The 22,002-nt window shown below is 43.4% G+C and overlaps 1 protein-coding gene and 1 non-coding gene across 4 annotated transcripts in view; both read left to right on the top strand.

Moving 5' to 3' along the window:
* Positions 1–99: 99 nt before the first annotated feature.
* LOC121552494 (rap guanine nucleotide exchange factor 4-like) overlaps positions 100–22,002 on the top strand; it is a 60,368-nt gene continuing 38,465 nt past the window's right edge. Inside the window, exon 1 of one of the 3 annotated variants that reach the window (XM_041865460.1) lies at positions 100–167. The gene's annotated coding sequence lies outside the window, so the exon portion shown is untranslated. Of the gene's footprint in view, positions 168–11,293; positions 11,415–11,584; positions 11,707–22,002 lie in introns of those variants that run through there. The other 2 variants (XM_041865451.2, XM_041865443.2) reach the window with 2 other exon arrangements.
* LOC121556470 lies at positions 15,334–15,386 on the top strand. The gene has a single exon (XR_005998174.1). It is a non-coding gene; the product is annotated as a U7 small nuclear RNA (small nuclear RNA).

The raw sequence follows: 22,002 nt of genomic DNA, 5'->3' as shown, positions 1-22,002 counted from the left end.
GGCAGGCAGGGGGTTGTTAGTGTTAAAGCTATGGACTCTACGTCACTCACTGGTCCTTCTAACTGGAACTGGAATCTGAGCCCAGTCTGAATGTACTGTGTTTATGCTGTGGACAACCACATGGAAACACGACACATCTCTATCCAGAGGATAAGCTCTTCTGAAAGGTTGGTCTGAGGTTAGCCGCCCGAAAAAAGGCTTTTAACTGCCAGACAGGAACACCATCATTGTACATTTGCTCATGCTTCACTGATGGAACATGTGTTTGTCCAGTCTTAAGATAATACTTCCTGCCCACGGTCGTGGTTAGCTTTTCAGAGCAGGGATAAAAAGGGGTACTGAGTGATATAATGGCCTTCTATATTGTGGCTTTCAGTTGGATATGTTGATGGTTTCAGCTCAGAACTTTGGATGATTGTGTAGTTATGTTTAGGGACTTATTTTCAAAAGATTCAACAATAACACACGTTAGTGTCTAGAGAAGTGTCTGCATCTCCCTCACTATGATGTAAATGTTTTGCATTTCATTGACTTGATCCTATTTCATTACGAATACAGCCAAGTCATTGGAGGTACTGTAGCAACTCACAGCTCATTGCTTAATTACTGTCAATAGTGTTCAGTGAAGGCAATCTCCTTTGCCCCAGCCACTCTAGCCAATGCCCATGACAGCCATTTGGTTCTGCAAAACATCACTCCATCGTGGCGTTGTTGCTTGACGTGCTGAGTTAGCTATGTCACACAAGCTGTGAGTGACTGAACTGCTATCAAAAGTGAACCCTGTGAACTTGCCCGTTGACAAGCTTTAAATGAATGATGTTGTCAGCATGTCTCTATTGTGACTTTGTATACTGGGTATGCTGTCACTAAGTATTTTTTATCACAGAACATATAACATATAAGAGTCCAGATTTCGTTGATCCCTTTCAGTTCTTTTGAGAATCTCCTCAGTGTCAAGGTGCTAGACACAACGTGTTATAGGAATATTCAGCTCTGCTTGTCCTCACCTGTGGAGCCTTGGTTTGAGACAGTCCAGAGGTGCCCATTCATTTCTGTCAGCCATGCCGCAATTTTTTTATTTACAGTGAGGGAAAAAAGTATTTGATCCCCTGCTGATATTGTACGTTTGCCCACTGACAAAGACATGATCAGTCTATAATTTTAATGGTAGGTTTATTTGAACAGTGAGAGACAGAATAACAACCAGAAAATCCGGAAAATACGTCAAAAATGTTATAAATTGATTTGCATTTTAATGAGGGAAATAAGTATTTTACCCTCTGCAAAACATTACTTAGTACTTGGTGGCAAAACCCTTGTTGGCAATCACAGAGGTCAGACGTTTCTTGTAGTTGGCCACCAGGTTTGCACACATCTCAGGAGGGATTTTGTCCCACTCCTCTTTGCAGATCTTCTCCAAGTCATTAAGGTTTCGAGGCTGACGTTTGGCAACTCGAACCTTCAGCTCCCTCCACAGATTTTCTATGGGATTAAGATCTGGAGACTGGCTAGGCCACTCCAGGACCTTAATGTGCTTCTTCTTGAGCCACTCCTTTGTTGCCTTGGCCGTGTGTTTTGGGTCATTGTCATGCTGGAATACCCATCCACGACCCATTTTCAATGCCCTGGCTGAGGGAAGGAGGTTCTCACCCAAGATTTGACAGTACATGGCCCCGTCCATCGTCCCTTTGATGCGGTGAAGTTGTCCTGTCCCCTTAGCAGAAAAACACCCCCAAAGCATAATGTTTCCAACTCCATGTTTGATGGTGGGGATGGTGTTCTTGGGGTCATAGGCAGCATTCCTCCTCCTCCAAACACGGTGAGTTGAGTTGATGCCAAAGAGCTCGATTTTGGTCTCATCTGACCACAACACTTTCACCCAGTTCTCCTCTGAATCATTCAGATGTTCATTGGCAAACTTCAGACGGGCCTGTATATGTGCTTTCTTGAGCAGGGGGACCTTGCGGGCGCTGCAGGATTTCAGTCCTTCACGGCGTAGTGTGTTACCAATTGTTTTCTTGGTGACTATGGTCCCAGCTGCCTTGAGATCATTGACAAGATCCTCCCGTGTAGTTCTGGGCTGATTCCTCACCGTTCTCATGATCATTGCAACTCCACGAGGTGAGATCTTGCATGGAGCCCCAGGCTGAGGGAGATTGACAGTTATTTTGTGTTTCTTCCATTTGCAAATAATCGCACCAACTGTTGTCACCTTCTCAACAAGCTGCTTGGCGATGGTCTTGTAGCCCATTCCAGCCTTGTGTAGGTTTACAATCTTGTCCCTGACATCCTTGGAGAGCTCTTTGGTCTTGGCCATGGTGGAGAGTTTGGAATCTGATTGATTGATTGCTTCTGTGGACAGGTGTCTTTTATACAGGTAACAAACTGAGATTAGGAGCACTCCCTTTAAGAGTGTGCTCCTAATCTCAGCTCGTTACCTGTATTTAAAAAAATATATATATTTGTACCTTTATTTAACTAGGCAAGTCAGTTAAGAACAAATTCTTATTTACAATGACGGCCTACACCGTGTGTGCCACCCTATGGGACTCAACAATCACGGCCGGTTGTGATACAGCCTGGAATCGAACCAGGTGGTCTGTAGTGACACCTCAAGCACTGATATGCAGTGCCTTAGACCGCTGCGCCACTCGGGAGCCAGAATAAAAGACACCTGGGAGCCAGAAATCTTTCTGATTGAGAGGGGGTCAAATACTTATTTCCCTCATTAAAATGCAAATCAATTTATAACATTTTTGACATGCGTTTTTCTGGATTTTGTTGTTGTTATTCTGTCTCTCACTGTTCAAATAAACCTACCATTAAAATTATAGACTGATAATTTCTTTGTCAGTGGGCAAACGTACAAAATCAGCAGGGGACCAAATACTTTTTTCCCTCACTGTATTACATTTTTTATTTCACCTTTATTTAACCAGGTAAGCCAGTTGAGAACAAGTTCTCATTTACAACTGCGACCTGGCCAAGATAAAGCAAAGCAGTGCGATAAAAACAACAACACAGAGTTACATATGGGGTAAAACAAAACATAAAGTCAAAAATACAACAGAAAATAAAATATATATATACAGTGTGTGCAAATGTAGCAAGTTATGGAGGTAAGGCAATAAATAGGCCATAGTGCAAAAATAATTACAATTAGTATTAACACTGGAATGATAGATGTGCAAGAGATGATGTGCAAATAGAGATACTGGGGTGCAAATGAGCAAAATAAATAACAATATGGGGATGAGGTAGTTGGGTGGGCTAATTTCAGATGGGCTGTGTACAGGTGCAGTGATCAGTAAGGTGCTCTGACAACTGATGCTTAAAGTTAGTGAGGGAGATAAGATTCTCCAGCTTCAGAGATTTTTGCAGTTCGTTCCAGTCATTGGCAGCAGAGAACTGGAAGGAATGGCGGCCAAAGGAGGTGTTGGCTTTGGGGATGACCAGTGAGATATACCTGCTGGAGCGCATACTACGGGTGGGTGTTGCTATGGTGACCAATGAGCTAAGATAAGGTGGGGATTTGCCTAGCAGTGATTTATAGATGGCCTGGAGCCAGTGGGTTTGGCGACGAATATGTAGTGAGGACCAGCCAACAAGAGCGTACAGGTCACAATGGTGGGTATTATATGGGGCTTTGGAGACAAAACGGATGGCACTGTGATAGACTACATCCAATTTTCTGAGTACAGTGTTGGAGGCTATTTTGTAAATGACATCGCCGAAGTCAAGGATCGGTAGGATAGTCAGTTTTACGAGGGCATGTTTGGCAGCATGAGTGAAGGAGGCTTTGTTGCGAAATAGGAAGCCGATTCTGGATATAATTTTGGATTGGAGATGCTTAATGTGAGTCTGGAAGGAGAGTTTACAGTCTAACCAGACACCTAGGTATTTGTAGTTGTCCAAATACTCTAGGTCAGACCACGTTGAGAGTAGTGATTATATTCGGGTGGGCGGGTGCCAGCAGCGTTCGATTGAAGAGCATGCATTTAGTTTTACTTGTGTTTAAGAGCAGTTGGAGGCTACGGAAGGAGTGTTGTATGGCATTGAAGCTCGTTTGGAGGTTTGTTAACACAGTGTCCAATGAAGGGCCAGATGTTTACAAAATGGTGTCGTATGCGTAGAGGTGGATCTGAGAATCCCCAGCAGCAAGAGCGACATCATTGATATACACAGAGAAAAGAGTCGGCCCAAGAATTGAACACTGTGGCACCCCCATAGAGACTGCCATAGGTCCAGGCAACAGGCCCTCCGATTTGACACATTGAACTCTATCTGAGAAGTAGTTGGTGAACCAGGCGAGGCAGTCATTTGAGAAACCAAAGCTATTTAGTCTGCCAATAAGAATGCGGTGGTTGACAGAGTCGAAAGCCTTGGCCAGGTCGATGAAGACGGCTGCACAGTACTGTCTATTATCGATCGTGGTTATAATATCGTTTAGGACCTTGAGCGTGGCTGAGGTGCACCCATGACCAGCTCGGAAACCGGATTGCATAGCGGAGAAGGTACGGTGGGATTCGAAATGGTCGGTGATCTGTTTGTTAACTTGGCTTTCAAAAACTTTCGAAAGGCAGGGCAGGATGGATATAGGTCTGTAACAGTTTGGATCTAGGGTGTCACCCCCTTTGAAGAGGGGGATGACCGCGGCAGCTTTCCAATCTCTGGGGATCTCAGACGTTACGAAAGAGAGGTTGAACAGGCTAGTAATAGGGGTTGCAACAATTTTGGCGGTTAATTTTAGAAAGGGTCCAGATTGTCTAGCCCAGATTATTTGTAGGGGTCCAGATTTTGCAGCTCTTTCAGAACATCAGCTGTCTGAATTTGTGTGAAGGAGAAGCGGAGGTGGGCATGGGCAAGTTGCAGCGGAGGGTGCAGAGCTGGTGACCGGGGTAGTGGTAGCCAGGTGGAAAGCATGGCCAGCCGTAGCAAAATGCTTGTTGAAATTTTCGATTATTGTAGATTTATCGGTGGTGATAGTGTTTCCTAGCCTCAGTGCAGTGGGCAGCTGGGAGGAGGTGCTCTTATTCTCCATGGACTTTACAGTGTCCCAAAACTTTTGGGAGTTAGTGCTACAGGATGCAAATTTCTGTTTGAAAAAGATAGCATTTGCTTTCCTAACTGCTTGTGTATATTGTTTCCTAACTTCCCTGAAAAGTTGCATATCGCGGGGGATATTCGATGCTAATGAAGTATGCCACAGGATGTTTTTGTGCTGGTCAAGGGCAGTCAAGTCTGAGGAGAACCAGGGGCAATATCTGTGCAGAAGGTGCTCCTGATGTCCTGTTACTAGCAGCACAGGGCTTTAGAAATTCTTCATTTTCTCAAATGTTTATTCCCTGCCTGTTTACGATGCATCACTTGTACTGTGCTGTAATTGATTGTAAATGCAGACTAACTCCCTATGGCATAGACAACCTGACTTCACCTTGTGTGTTTTTCTGATTGAGTCAAACACAAAGCTAATTAAAGGCAAATGATCTCCCTCAGGCCGTGACTACAGTAGTATTCAACAGTGTATGAGTTGTATATCATTATTTGTCTGAAGAAACAAAGAGTAGTAGTTGCCTTATGAGCTCCTTTGGGAGTTGATTGAGCACAGACAGATCTGTGAGAGAGAGGTCACGTTGAGGTGACGCTGACCGGAGTCGTCCGTGCCCCAGGTCCATCCCCTGAGGAAGAAGATTTTTAGGGTGTCACGGACGCACACACATACCACAGACCTCCACCCACAAAACTACACCCACACAGCTCTGAGATCTCTCTCCCTGCAGTGAGCAGAAAGCCTTTGGCTCTACACTCCTACAGAGTGGTGGCAGACTGAGAACAGCGCTGCCTGAATGAACTGGGTATTATTCTTTATTCATAGCCGCCATGTTAAGTATTCAGAACACATTCTTCATCCAGTCTCAGCCTTCTCACGTCAAAACATCATGAAAAAAAACAAAATGTCCAGACGGTACGTGTATATTCACTGACGGCTTTGCTCCACGTTTGCTCCCAGTTTTGTGCCTTAAATCTTCTTCAAAGCATTGCATCCGTCCATGCTGAAGTGAATGGGACACAAACCATTTGTGATTATGGTGTGATATACTGTCGTACTCAGCTTGACATTGACGGTAGTGGAATCACAGAAATATCTCTGGAACATGCCATGGTCATTGTTCTCTATTCCCCTGACCCCCGCCTTCAACAACACTATCAACTGTCACGTATACACTCTTAGAAAAAAGGGTTCCAAAAGGGTTCTTCGGCTGTCCCGATTGAAGAACCCTTTTTGGTTCCAGGTAGAACCCTCTGTGTAAAAAGTTCTACATGGAACTCAAAAGGGTTCTACCTGGAATCAAAAAGGGTTCTTCAAAGGTTGTAGATAGCCATTTTTGTTCTTAGAGTGTATCAGGCATGGCTCCCGCTCCTGCACATGTCAGTCTGGCTTATGTTATTGGGAGAGGCAGGCGTGTGCTTGTTTGTTTAACAGAGAAGACATGGGCTCTTCACACACAGGAAAACTGTCTGTGGCTCCAATGACCTGATCATCAATTTCCCATACACTTTGTTTCCTGTTTCCGCCGGCCACTGAGATTTGCATTTCCCCACTTCCTATTTTCTTGCACGACAGCACAATCTGTATCAGTAGCCTATAGCCAGCCGATCCCTGTCTGTTCCATGTCCTTGGTGCACATAGGATTGATTTTCATACCCAGGATTTTATTTGTAGCCCACTTTGCAGTTGTGTTATTATATCTGTGCTGTAGGGTAGTGGAGAGAAAGTGTTCAAAGGCATGTCAATTTTGGCGTGTGTGCATTACAGGCGAGCCCTGCAGAGTTGAGGCAAGGCTCTGTTGGAGGCATGGCGGTGGGTGGGTGGTTGGTGAACACTGTAACATCAGTCCATGAGGCAGCCTGGCGGGCATGGCTAAGGGGAGGGGGACAGAGGGCTGAGGGCCGGTATGTCTGCGTGTGCATGTTGTGTGTGTGTGCACCCTTACTACATCCAAATGCCAGCACATCTCAGCACAACCACAGTCCTTCCCAGAGAACAGCGGATATACACAAGGAAAGAGCACAGAGATGACTGTATCAACAACACCCGTTTATTTCCTTATCTGTTCTCACAGAGTTATTACATTATTAAAAACTTTCGAACAATGATTTTGAACCAGGAAGAGAATAATTTTTTTGTTGTGCAGCAATTTTAGTTTACAGCACCATAATCTCTATTGCATCATGTCTTTAGATACATCAGATAGTGTTGAATCCCTAAAGATCTCCTTGAACTATCTTTCTGAGGATGCATTTAAAATCTTTAGATCTTAACTCGGCTGATTGTTCAATCGGATGCAGTGATAAGAGATCAACGGATTACATCATCACTAAATTCACATTTAGACATGCACATTCATTGCACTCTCTTTCACAAACACACACATGCACCCTCACACACACTCCAGTGGATGATGTGCCGAGTAGAGAGGCGAGTTGCCACGTTAAGAAGCTATATGAACCAACTGACACAAACTAGCTCCCTTTCTCAGCTTTTTTGGTTGCATTTTGTTTTGCACTTAGTAGTGTTCCCGGGGCTTTGTGAATTGAATATGTATGCACTGCTATTTAACATAGAATTACACATTTTTTGACAATGGTCCATTATTTATTGTACAGTCGTGGTCAAAAGTTTTGAGAATGATACAAGTATTGGTCTACACAAAGTTCGCTGCTTCAGTGTTATGAGATATTTTTGTCAGATGTTACTATGGTATACTGAAGTATAATTACAAGTATTCCATAAGTGTCAAAGGCTTTTATTGACAATTACATTACGTTTATGCAAAGAGTCAATATTTGCAGTGTTGACCCTTCTTTTTCAAGACCTCTGCAATCCGCCCTGGCATGCTGTCAATTAACTTCTGGCCCACATCCTGACTGATGGCAGCACATTCTTGCATAATCAATGCTTGGAGTTTCTCCGAATTTGTGGGTTTTTGTTTGTCCACCCGCCTCTTGAGGATCGACCACAAGTTCTCAATGGGATTAAGGTCTGGGGAGTTTCCTGGCCATGGACCCAAAATGTCGATGTTTTGTTCCCCGAGCCACTTAGTTATCACTTTTGCCTTATGGCAAGGTGCTCCATCATGCTGGAAAAGGCATTGGTCGTCACCAAACTGTTCTTGGATGGTTGGGAGAAGTTGCTCTCGGAGGATGTGTTGGTACCATTCTTTATTCATGGCTGTGTTCTTAGGCAAAATTGTGAGTGAGCCCACTCCCTTGGCTGAGAAGCAACCCCACACATGAATGGTCTCAGGATGCTTTACTGTTGGCATGACACAGGACTAATGGTAGCGCTCACCTTGTCTTCTCCGGACAAGGTGTTTTCCGGATGCCCCAAACAATCGGAAAGGGGATTCATCAGAGAAAATGACTTTGCCCCAGTCCTCAGCAGTCCAATCCCTGTACCTTTTGCAGAATATCAGTCTGTCCCTGATGTTTTTCCTGGAGAGAAGTGGCTTCTTTGTTGCCCTTCTTGACACCAGGCCATCCTCCAAAAGTCTTCGCCTCACTGTGCGTGCAGATGCACTCACACCTGCCTGCTGCCATTCTTGAGCAAGCTCTGCACTGGTGGTGCCCAGATCCCGCAGCTGAATCAACTTTAGGAGACGGTCCTGGCGCTTGCTGGACTTTCTTGGGCGCCCTGACGCCTTCTTCACAACAATTGAACCTCTCTCCTTGAAGTTCTTGATGATCCAATAAATGGTTGATTTAGGTGCAATCTTACTAGCAGCAATATCCTTGCCTGTGAAGCCCTTTGTGTGCAAAGCAATAATGATGGCACATGTTTCCTTGCAGGTAACCATGGTTAACAGAGGAAGAACAATGATTTCAAGCACCACCTTCCCTTTAAAGCTTCCAGTCTGTTATTTTAACTCAATCAGCATGACGGAGTGATCTCCAGCCTTGTCCTCGTCAACACTCTCACCTGTGTTAACGAGAGAATCACTGACATGATGGCAGCTGGTCCTTTTGTGGCAGGGCTGAAATGGAGTGGACATTTTTGGGGGGGATTAAGTTCATTTTCATGGCAAAGAGGGACTTTGCAATGAATTGCAATTCATCTGATCACTCTTCATGACATTCTGGAGTATATGCAAATTGCCATCATCAAAACTGAGGCAGCAGACTTTGTGAAAATTAGTATTTGTGTCATTCTCAAAACTTTTGACCACAACTGTATTGTAACACAATTTATCATGCAAGAAACTTCAGTCTCTGAATATTTGGATACAACCCAAACATATCTAATCAATGACTTCAAAACAGAGCTTTGTGTTTCCTGTCATTCCATATACCCAACATTTTCAAACACATTATTTTAACCTTTGTGTCCAAAGCTGATTGAAAGTGTTCTAAACCAAGGCTTGGGGGTCAAATTGTGAATTCCAGAGCATGGAAAACCAAAAACAAGTGATATGATTTACAATTATATGATTCTCTTGTCATCTTTGTCCATCTTTGATTATTTTGTTGTTTCCCCAAATTAGCCATGACAGACTGGGTGGCTCAGAAGCTGGGTATGAGGTGTCCACATTTACCAGAGCTCCTCCACTAACCCATGCCTCTGCACCTGCTCACCTCCTTGCCTCTCACCCTGCTCTCTCGGTCTCACTCCAAACCCCACTGAAAGAGTGGTCATTCCCACAGACACCTCTCTCCAACTATTACTCTAATCTTAAAAAAAATGTTTTGCAGTGGTCAGCCCTCAGATAATAACATATTTACAACCTAACAATATTGTCAAAAACACTTATTTGATGCCGTGTGGCTGTTGGTTACAAGGCCAGAACAGAGTTAAAAGCTGCAGGCCTGTGTGACTGTAATCAGTTGGAAGGTCAAAGATAAGATTCCATCTGCCCACTGTCCTTGATGTAATACAGAGAGGCTAAGTAATATAACCAGGTGTACTGAATGTACGGAACATTTGGGGGTCAGAACTCAATAAATAAAGGAGAAAGGATTCAGGGCCTCAGAGAATGCTCCTTGTATGCCACCCTACCGCCCCTGAAAAATAGGAGAGCAAGAGCGATTCCTCAGTCCAAAAAGCTATTTCTGCAGTTGGCTTTCTGCTTTGCTCTGGCTGTAATGTCACTTACTACCCTGCTGTAGGCCTAGTGTGCCTGGACAATACGTTACTGTCAGATTAGTTTAGTTTCAACTGTAGGTTTGAACATGCAGTTTTGAATAATGAATTAATTTCATGAATGCCCTGTGTGCAAAATGGGAAGAGGGGTGCTGTAAATGTAATTTGCCTTCATTAAACATTGGTACATTTTAATTTAGAAGTCACTCTCAACAAGAGAGATGTACAGTTGTTGCATACAAAGTGGATGAACCACAGCATATACAGTGGGGGAAAAAAGTATTTAGTCAGCCACCAATTGTGCAAGTTCTCCCACTTCAAAAGATGAGAGAGGCCTGTAATTTTCATCATAGGTACACGACAACTATGACAGACAAAATGAGAAGAAAAAAAATCCAGAAAATCACATTGTAGGATTTTTTATGAATTTATTTGCAAATTATGGTGGAAAATAAGTATTTGGTCAATAACAAAAGTTTCTCAATACTTGATGAAAATTACAGGCCTCTCTCATCTTTTTAAGTGGGAGAACTTGCACAATTGGTGGCTGACTAAATACTTTTTTTCCCCACTGTAAAACAACAATTCCAATGTGAATATAAAATAATGAAATCCTCAAGTTTTCAGTAGGTATCAAATTGAAGGATAACTGCATAAAAGGTACAAAAAAGTTGGTATTCTTTGTGCTACTATGATGAGTGTTCTCCCAAATCATTGTTCCAGTCTTATGTATTCACTTTTCAAGACTGGATGGCACTTAAAGTACACATCTGTATGTTCCATATAAATACGACTTCATCGTTTAAATAATAGAGTAAAGCTCCCATTTATCCCTGCCTTTTTGGGACCACGTGAGCAAGTTACAACTCTGTCTGCGCTGCATGTGTGTAGTGAAGCTGTGTGGTGCTGTGCTGCGATGGCGAGAGCGTCCACTCATGAGTGCATGATGATTGGAGGAGTAGAGTAATCGCCTAGCAACTGCTGCGTGGGGGAAGTCAGCTGGCTGGCAGGCAGGCAGGGAGGGAGGGAGGCACTCTGCTGGGCACAGGCAGGCTGGGCTCAACTCATTTTGCTCTGAGAGAGGGATGAAGGCTGGAGCACCAGGACTGGACCACACTAACGACCAGGGGATGTGGGGGGGGTTTAGACCAGTTACTGACACAGGGACTCTGAAAGGTGGATTCTACTACTGGGACTGTAGAAGAAGGGAGTCGCATCTTATTAAGATAACTAGGCACTAACAGTTGTCTGCACATGGGACACTGAACACTTTTAGGTGAGTCTTGCTTTATCAAGTGTCTGTGTAATGCTAATGTGGAGCTTAAAAATGGGATGATCTTCTAGACATTAAAAAACATTTTAATACATAATTTGACAACATTTTAATTATGTCTTATCATTTGTACATAAACTTATCACAAGGATAATGTGCATAACTGCAATGTTTTGGATACTTGAAATGTCTCTGTTTGGTGAGAACCTAAAACTGCAGAACTGAACTGAAACTCTTGGGAGGGGCTTCCCCGAATTGTTTTCCAAGCAGCCTGAAGTCTGCCAGTCAATAGAAGGTATGTACTAGTTTAGAAAACGTCTTGAGAGCAGGCAGCAGTTTGTATTATGCATGTTATGTAATCTGAGATGAATTATTCAACATACAAGTGTGCATCCGTGCATAATGATGCGCAGAGTGCTGAATTTACTCAAGCATGCAGGGCAGAGGAGCAGAGAACATGAGCTGTGAATTTAGTAATGTGACATGTTCTATTTTTGTATTTCTAGACTTTGATTTTAAGATCCATATCATGCATATCATCACTGATATGATACAGTCTGTTAGCATTCATTTAGAAATTATTCTGTATAATTTTGACAAATACATAATGTTATGTTTGAAGCATTTTAGTATTTTGAAGCATGTATAGAAAAATTAACATAGAGAAGCCATAAGGGTTGGCGAGGTGGAGTGGATCGTGTGTGTATGTTTGTGAACAACAGTACGCATCAGTGTGTCAGAGTGGATGTGGCAGATCAGATAGTAGTTACCCAGACTACCCCCCCACTTCTCCCGCCATAGAGAAAGAGCATGAGAATGGACACATCCGTCATTGCAGACTCCATTGATAAAGCCTTTGTTTGTATGTAGTATATAAGTGATGTTTATGATGAGTCACAGTGTTATAGTTGCACTCCTCTTATTATGAGTGTATTAACACATAGATATGGGGCTTTTTGGGTCTGTGTTTATACTTGACATGTCTGCATTTAATTGCATAAGAGTTGTTGGCAAAATATGATACAGTAGTCATTTTTTTTCTGTAATCTGGGTTTGTGGGTTGGATTCACTCCTCCACAGTAATGTATGTTCTCTTCTTCCAGACTCAAATCCCAGGTAACAACCTGATATGGTTCGATCATGTCCTCCAATTCAGAGAACAGTTTTTTTATTTCCTGTGTATGCCTTTAGTTCCTTTCATTAAATCCAAGGAAATCAACTCTAACAATGTTTCTAATCAAACCTCCTAAACCTACTGCTATGATGGGATCACAAACTGTTTCATTATCTGGAGGAAGACTAGGATTAGTTTTTTAGAGTTATATAAGGCAAAGAGCATTTTGACTACTAAGCCATGGTTTTGACTGTAGCCTAGTTGTAAAACAGTCTTTAAGGATTTCTTGACAGGGATTGCCTCCATAGACTGCATTTACTTTGAATGGTGACCACCAATCCTGTTGACTCTGCTTTGCTGGAGGTTCAAATGGATTCTGGATTATGCATCAGTGACTGACCCTTCTATAGTTCAATCGCGTACAGGATTATCTGAACGAACAATGGAGACAGAATGCAATATGGAATTTTATTAAATTGTTTGGGGTATGGCCTCGTCTCCAGGGAATGCTCCTCGGAGCCAGATGCTGATGACCGGTAGCCCTTTGCTGGGCAGCTGGCATCAAACCCCCCCCCCCTGGGGGAAAGGAGTTCCAATGACTGGGCTTAAGGTTATTATAGCTGGTGATGGTGGGGAGGTGGATGGTTGTCAACAACTGTTGCTAAAAAACAGCAAGTGAGAGAACATGGGTATGTTGACATATAAATACATCCCAAGATTTACGCCCATTGGTTGAGCAAAAGGTGATAATTGCAAGAGTGAGCTCATACAGTAGGTTGAACAGCAAGCATGGGGAATGTGCATTATTGTGACGTGCTTAGAGGTTATAAGGTAAATAGGTGAATGGCATTCCACACATGGCTAATAGGAAAGAAGAGAAGAAGCAAGATGCTATGCTGATGATACGTTTGTATTAATTCCCACTATGCCTGTATAATAGGAAACGAAGTGAATTATGTTATGCTTACTTGATGAAGTTAAACGAGCATTCAGACCAGCCTTCCTGATTGAGCTTTCGTAAATTACATTACCCCAATATGACAGTCTTATTTACATCTGACTAATGTAATTACTCTTTAACGTGAAAACAATTTAGCATCTTGAAATTCTTATCATCATCTTCTGAACAATCATCTGCTGACTCCCGAGTGGCGCAGTGGTCTAAGGCACTGCATCGCAGTGCTAGCTATGCCACTAGAGATCCTGGTTTGAGTCCAAGCTCTGTTGCAGCATAAAGTAATGTTGAAAGGTGCACAACTTTACCAGTTGTTTTGAACTGGAATAGTCTTGTTTAAATGGACCAACCCTATGTGAAACTATTACCTGCAACAGATAGAGCTGATCATAGTGTTTTTCAAACCCTGATCACTCTGCAGTAGTTGGTGTGTGAAAAATGAATTGATACTGTACATGTAATCAGCTGTGAGTTGACATAATGGAGGCTAATTTGAGAGATCATTCTAATGGATATTGCAGTTGTGAAGTGCTCATTGTAATTACAGAGCTGGATCTCTGCTAATGAAATTTGGGCTAACTAATAAAATGAAGGGGTTAGAGTGACAAGAAAATAGGGAAATCGGTGAGAGTCAATTGCATTGTCGAGAACAGTCTATTTTTCAGTTGGCCCACAACTCCTGAGATAGTGTCTAAAGGCTTCCGCATGCTTCGGTTCGGCTGGCGCCTAGCCAAACTCGGCTAGGACAACCGATAGTGTGCTCGCAGACTCCCTTAAAAGACCTTCACTTGAAAAACAAGAAACAAGTTTTGTTTGTCCATCTTGAGATGCCGTAGCCACTTTCTCACAATAGTCAGTACTAATCTAAGATAACTCAAGAAAGTAATCATTAATTTTGACGTTTTTTGCCTAGGAGATCTTAGCCGCACAATTTTACATCTAACTAAGATGTTTGGTGCAGTATTTCTCAAGTGAAATGTTTTGCATGAAAACGAGTCGTCTATCGTTGAATGACAACAAACACTTAATTGAAGAATCCTTACTGTTGACCAATGACCGACGTAGGGGTGTAGACTTCGGCTACCGAAATTCGCCTTCCTCGAAAACAATGTGTGTGCACGAACAGCTGAAAAAACCCTTGCCGAAGACCAAAACGAACAAAATGTCATCATAATACAGTATATGCACAAACTGTTTCGGATGGGAAGCATGTGGACGCCTTTAGTGAGCTGATGAATACATTTTCTACCCCACTGTTTTCACAGATGAAGAACAATCAAATATACCGTACATTATATTTGATGTTGTATCTATATTCCTTTTGTCAGGAGAGCATTTCTGGTGTAGACTATAATAAGGCAAAATAAATCATCAATAATGTATTTGATTGTTCCTCATCTGTATAGCTAAAAGCTTCCTATAGAAGCCAGTGCAGAGTACAGTAGGTCACAGGGGGAGAGTGTAGCTTTGTGAAAATGTAGTGTTTTCTGACACACCTCCCACATAAAACAAATACTACAGTTTACTATAGAATTCTGTAGTAAACTGTAATATACTATACTACACACTGTAGTATCCCTCATTCATGTGTAGTATTTTGTAAATACTACAGTATTATCCGCAAAAATACACTATAGTCCGCAAAAACACTTAAAAAACTATAGTAAATACTACAGTATTTAATTTGCATATACCCTGCCCATTCCCCTCCCCCATATCCCAATTTGTGCCACCCGTAAGTGAGAAACCTACATGCCAAGTATAGACCATATATTGTGTTCCCTATGGTTATAGAAAATAGCAGAAGCTCTGAACTCTCCGTTCAGAACCCAGTCCTACCTACAAGTTATGGAAAATGTGCACTTTCAGTATTTCTCTAGTTGGTTTCCTCATGGAGAAAGCCCCCCACTTCTATGTCAAAGACAATTAAACAAAAACACATTAATAAATACTACAGTAAATACTACATTATAAATTGGGTGGTTCGAGCCCTGAATGCTGGTTGGCTGAAAGCCACGGGTATGACAAACATTTTATTTTTACTGCTCTAATAAAGTTGGTAACCAGTTTATAATAACAATAAGGCACTTCTGGGATTTGTGGTATATAGCCAATATACCACGGCTAACGGCTGTATCTAGGCACTCTGCGTTGTGTCGCGCATAAGAACATCCCTTAGCCATGGTATATTGGCCATATACCACACTATACTGTACTACAGTCCGCAAAAAAACACTATAGTAAATACTACAGTATAAAACAGTCTGCAAAAACACTACAGTATTCCTACCATAGTATACACAATAGTATGTTTTTCCATGTTGGCCGCCATCAGCGCTAATCCCCATCTAAAATAACACCCCCACCCACCCTCTATCCAACACCCCTCCCTTTCTCCATCAGTCAGTCCCCTAGGGGAGAGCCTTATTGGTCCAGTAGGGTCATTTAAGTGTTGGAGGAGTCTCCTGTGCACTGAATGCTCTTTTGTTGCTCAGTTTAAGTGCTCCTCTCAAGCCCAAGCCCTTTCATTTTCAACAAAGAAAGATGGGCATGTTTACAGTAACTGATCCTGGAGGCTTTTTTTCTATGGCACTAATACTAATTTATTTACATGTAATAATTAATCGAAAAAGCATGCTGTTATATGCTTTCAGACAAATGTGATGATTAGGTCAGTTCTAAGATTGAATAAATGCTGATATACAATGTAAGTCTCGTGGTTTATGATACAATTTTTTCTCATTTTGGTAACTCTCAAAGAGCACAGAGTCAATTAGCGTTTTGGACTACATTAAGGGAAATGCTTTTTAAAATCGGAAGTCATTATGACATTTTCAAAAGGCTTCTTAATTAGCTGGAAAAGCGGTTTGCCTCTGAGGGGGTCTTAAAGTGATTAGCTGTGGGTAGAATTGAATTTAGAATTGGACCTCTGGAAGCAAACTGCCATCTGGTAACAAATGACTCTGTTGGTTTGGCTTTCATTAGGTCTGTAGTGACCAAAAAGATAAAGGATGGCAGGCAGCATCAATATGTTGCTAAATGCACCTTACCGAGAACCACATACCGGATTTCTAACAGGGTCATTAGCATTAGGAAAAAAATACAATTTCTTGCCCCGACCTAGCTCAATATCCAGGCGTCAGTTAAGAACGAGACTACAGCGTCTATAAAGTGACTATTAGACTTGCCACCTGTCGGAATTAATACGTTTGTAGGGGAAACAGTTTTGATAAAAAATTTATGTCACTCTCACGTGCTCATTTCTGTCCATTAAGAACCAGAGATGTGCTACCTTTATGTAGCCTTTCTGACGATGCAAACATATTTTCAGCCGAATCTCAGAGTTCTAAAACCTGACCAAAGCAGTTGGGTTGCGCAGCAACAGTGCTAGTAGCTAGTTTACACTAGTTGGATGAGAGGCAAGCTACAAGCAAATTAAGCTAGCTATATTTTGCTATGGAAGGTTTTTCACATGGCTGAAGTTATCTGTGTAAACTGTTGGCCTTGACACTTACGTGTCTAAGTTACGCTGCTAAGTTAGCCAGTAACGTTAGCTAGCTAGCTACAAGGCTGCAAAATTAGCAGTATGGACAGATCGCTATGCACCAGCACAACTTAATCTTGACAATATCTCCCACATTTTTCCACAAAGCACAGCTAGCTAGCTAGCTAGTAAGTAAGTTAATAGAACATCAAACTTTGGGAAACTGCCACGCTGCTAAAAAGCAATGGGCATTGCTCATCTAACGTTACTGTTAGCCAACGTTACTCCATACACTAGTCAATCTGTCTTGCCAAGCAATGTAGCGAGCTAACATTACAGCCCTTACCTTATGCATTGATTCTGTCAATGCAATTTTCTTCTTGTCATTATAATCCAAATTTGCGCTGACTGGTTTGACACAGTGTCAAGTTGCTTTTCAATGTATTCCTGAAAACCTGAAGTCGCCATCCAAGTAAAAAGTAGCCAAGGGGGTGCGGGTGCAACCAGGTTAAACAACACCAACATCATTGCTTGCTTGCATGACCTTTGCGCAATCAAAATAAAACGCCATGCTTGCTTACTTGGTTGGCTATGTGACTGTTTTCAACACATCAACTGTTTTAGACTATTTCTTTTTTTACCAAGCAAGAAAACATTCAATCAGTGCTGAGTGAATGAACAACAACAAAAGCTTCCTGTCATCACCAGACTGTCCATTTAAATAGTGTCAAGATAATGCGTTCATGGCAGGGTTCTTAGCGTAAGCATTAACGTCTTAAATTCCTGGGTTCGCCTCTGAGGAGACATTTTGACAATTTTTTTTCGTGTAGTTTTGACACACACACCGGCCTGCACGTTGTGTGCTTATTTTCAATTATTAGGTGGCTCTTACAATAGCATCGTTGAGTGGCAATGGACAGGGACTGTGGTGTGCGTACTACTGCGCGTTTCTTGCCAATCGTGTGTGATTGCGGCCCGCAATTCTGGGCGTTCCTGATGCACCACCCCACCGTCGTCATCATAACTGCGGGAAAGCAGTGCCAGACTGGCGGGGGGCGAAGGACACTGTCTACCGGTGTCCTGGCTATCGTTAGCTAGCTAGCTACCTATCCCACCTTCTGTGTACCGGAGTACTAGCTAACACCCAGTGTCCTTCGCTAACGCTTGCCGAACACCTGCCCTCGCCGTCGTTAACAAAACTGCGGGAAAAGTGCTCTACAGGTGGGGGCAAAAGACACTGTCTACCGTTGTCGCCCCCGCCTCTTCTTCTCTTGGGTCTATCTGCGGTTGGCATCCAACGTTATGGTGCATTACCGCCACCTACTGTACTGGAGCACTCCCGCCTAAGTGCTGGAGTCTTAGCTCAATAATCAAATCAAATCAAATCAAATCAAATTTTATTGGTCACATGCGCCGAATACAACAAGTGCAGACATTACAGTGAAATGCTTACTTACAGCCCTTAACCAACAGTGCGTTTATTTTAAACAAAAAAAGTAAGAATAAAACAACAACAAAAAAAAAAAAGTGTTGAGAAAAACAAAGAGCAGAAGTAAAATAAAGTGACAGTAGGGAGGCTATATATACAGGGGGGTAACGGTGCAGAGTCAATGTGCGGGGGGCACCGGCTAGTTGAGGTAGTTGAGGTAATATGTACATGTGGGTAGAGTTAAAGTGACTATGCATAAATACTTAACAGAGTAGCAGCAGCGTAAAAGGGATGGGGTGGGGGGCAGTGCAAATAGTCCGGGTAGCCATGATTAGCTGTTCAGGAGTCTTATGGCTTGTGGGTAGAAGCTGTTGAGAAGTCTTTTGGACCTAGACTTGGCACTCCGGTACAGCTTGCCGTCTGCGGTAGCAGAGAGAACAGTCTATGACTAGGGTGGCTGGAGTCTTTGACAATTTTGAGGGCCTTCCTCTGACACCGCCTGGTATAGAGGTCTTGGATGGCAGGGAGCTTTGCCCCAGTGATGTACTGGGCCGTACGCACTACCCTCTGTAGTGCCTTGCGGTCAGAGGCCAAGCAGTTGCCATACCAGGCGGTGATGCAACCAGTCAGGATGCTCTCGATGGTGCAGCTGTAGAATTTTTTGAGGATCTGAGGGGTTCCTGCAGATGCAGGAATGCCCACATGCAGGAACGCCCCGAATTGCGGGCCGCAATTGCACCCTTCTCTTGTCAATATCTTGCTACTACGAAGGAGAGAACGGTGGAGACTGGAGAGACCAACTCTCAAGGAATACATTGTTGCCCTCATCCATCAGAAGCACGCCACCCCTACGGTACATCCCAGGGGCACACTGCTTAATGGCATTGTGGTGGATTGTGTTACTTGAAATGTGTACACCAGCTGATTGATGGAACGCAGGGCCCTCTCTATGCACTTGTTTATCTTCTGGTCCCACTGGAAAATCCAGCTCCTCGGCTGTGCGATGTCAGAGAAGACCACCGTTGTCCCGGGAAACATTCGGATGACCACCTCTAACTCCACACATCTCCCACACCAGTGCCGTCCCCTTGGTGTATTTTAAGTAGTTTCCACCGAGGTGGATGACTAAGATGTCAGGGGGAAAAGTAGCACAGGCCCTCTGCTGGAGCAGAACTCTGAGCAGTTTGTGCCACTTCATGCCTTGCTCTCCGAGCCACCAAATGTGACAGTCAATAATGTATGTGATTAGTTTCATGGGTAGGCTACATGCTCATCACTAAGCTAAGGATCCTGGGACTAAACACCTCCCTCTGCAACTGGATCCTGGACTTCCTGACGGGCCGCCCCCAGGTGGTAAGGGTAGGTAACAACACATCTGCCACACTGATCCTCAACACGGGGGCCCCTCAGGGGTGCGTGCTCAGTCCCCTCCTGTACTCCCTGTTCACCCATGACTGCATGGCCAGGCACGACTCCAACACCATCATTAAGTTTGCCGACGACACAACAGTGGTAGGCCTGATCACCGACAACGATGAGACAGCCTATAGGGAGGAGGTCAGAGACCTGGCCGTGTGGTGCCAGGATAACAACCTCTCCCTCAACGTGACCAAGACAAAGGAGATGATTGTGGACTACAGGAAAAAAAAGAGGACTGAGCACGCCCCCATTCTCATCGAAGGGGCTGTAGTGGAACAGGTTGAGAGCTTCAAGTTCCTTGGTGTCCACATCACCAACGAACTATCACGGTCCAAACACACCAAGACAGTCGTGAAGAGGGCACGACAAAGCCTATTCCCCTCAGGAGACTGAAAAGATTTGGCATGGGTCCTCAGATCCTCAAAAAATTCTACAGCTGCACCATCGAGAGCATCCTGACTGGTTGCATCACCTCCTGGTATGGCAACTGCTTGGCCTCCGACCGCAAGGCACTACAGAGGGTAGGGCGTACGGCCCAGTACATCACTGGGGCCAAGCTTCCTGCCATCCAGGACCTCTATACCAGGCGGTGTCAGAGGAAGGCCCTCAAAATTGTCAAAGACTCCAGCCACCCTAGTCATAGACTGTTCTCTCTGCTACCGCACGGCAAGCAGTACCGGAGTGCCAAGTCTAGGTCCAAAAGACTTCTCAACAGCTTCTACCCCCAAGCCATAAGACTCCTGAACAGCTAATCATGGCTACCCGGACTATTTGCACTGCCCCCCACCCCATCTTTTTACGCTGCTGCTACTCTGTTAATTATTTATGCATAGTCACTTTAACTCTACCCACATGTACATATTACTTAAACTACCTCAACTAGCCGGTGCCCCCACACATTGACTCTGCACCGGTACCCCCTGTATATATAGCCTCCCTACTGTTCTTTTATTTTACTTCTGCTCTTTTTTTCTCAACACTTTTTTGTTGTTGTTTTATTTTACTTTTTTATAAAAAATAAATGCACTGTTGGTTAAGGGCTGTAAGTAAGCATTTCACTGTAATGTCTGCACCTGTTGTATTCGGCGCATGTGGCCAATAAAATTTGATTTGATTTGATTTGATTATTTGTGTATTTTCCAGGAGCTTGCTTGATTGTCTTGTTAAAAGAGATCAGGGATTTTTTTCTCCAGTTTACTCCGTATTGGCTTAAATGGGTTTATGGTTTTTCGCTTCCCTCTGAAATATCAGCTATTAATATCAAATAAATACAATGAACTATTATTTCTGCCATTTGTCATTATTTAAAAAAATATATTTTTATTTTTATTTTTATTTTTTTGGGGGGGTAGATCAGCTTAATATTGCAGATAGATTGTAACTTCCATCAATGTAATTGTCTGCATCACTTCCAATCCCCCATGTTTTTTATACACTGCTCAAAAAAATAAAGGGAACACTTAAACAACACAATGTAACTCCAAGTCAATCACACTTCTGTGAAATCAAACTGTCCACTTAGGAAGCAACACTGATTGACAATACATTTCACATGCTGTTGTGCAAATGGAATAGACAACAGGTGGAAATTATAGGCAATTAGCAAGACACCCCCAATAAAGAAGTGGTTCTGCAGGTGGTGACCACAGACCACTTCTCAGTTCCTATGCTTCCTGGCTGATGTTTTGGTCACTTTTGAATGCTGGCGGTGCTTTCACTCTAGTGGTAGCATGAGACGGAGTCTACAACCCACACAAGTGGCTCAGGTAGTGCAGCACATCCAGGATGGCACATCAATGCGAGCTGTGGCAAGAAGGTTTGCTGTGTCTGTCAGCGTAGTGTCCAGAGCATGGAGGCGCTACCAGGAGACAGGCCAGTACATCAGGAGACGTGGAGGAGGCCGTAGGAGGGCAACAACCCAGCAGCAGGACCGCTACCTCCGCCTTTGTGCAAGGAGGAGCAGGAGGAGCACAGCCAGAGCCCTGCAAAATGACCTCCAGCAGGCCACAAATGTGCATGTGTCTGCTCAAACGGTAAGAAACAGACTCCATGAGGGGGTATGAGGGCCCGACGTCCCACAGGTGGGGGTTGTGCTTACAGCCCAACACCGTGCAGGACGTTTGGCATTTGCCAGAGAACACCAAGATTGGCAAATTCGCCACTGGCGCCCTGTGCTCTTCACAGATGAAA

The sequence above is a fragment of the Coregonus clupeaformis genome, chromosome 4 (genome assembly GCF_020615455.1).
Source record: "Coregonus clupeaformis isolate EN_2021a chromosome 4, ASM2061545v1, whole genome shotgun sequence".
Taxonomy (NCBI): Eukaryota; Metazoa; Chordata; class Actinopteri; order Salmoniformes; family Salmonidae; genus Coregonus; species Coregonus clupeaformis.
The sequence above is the reverse complement of the archived record's forward strand: the minus strand, read 5'-3'. Positions and strand labels throughout refer to the sequence as shown.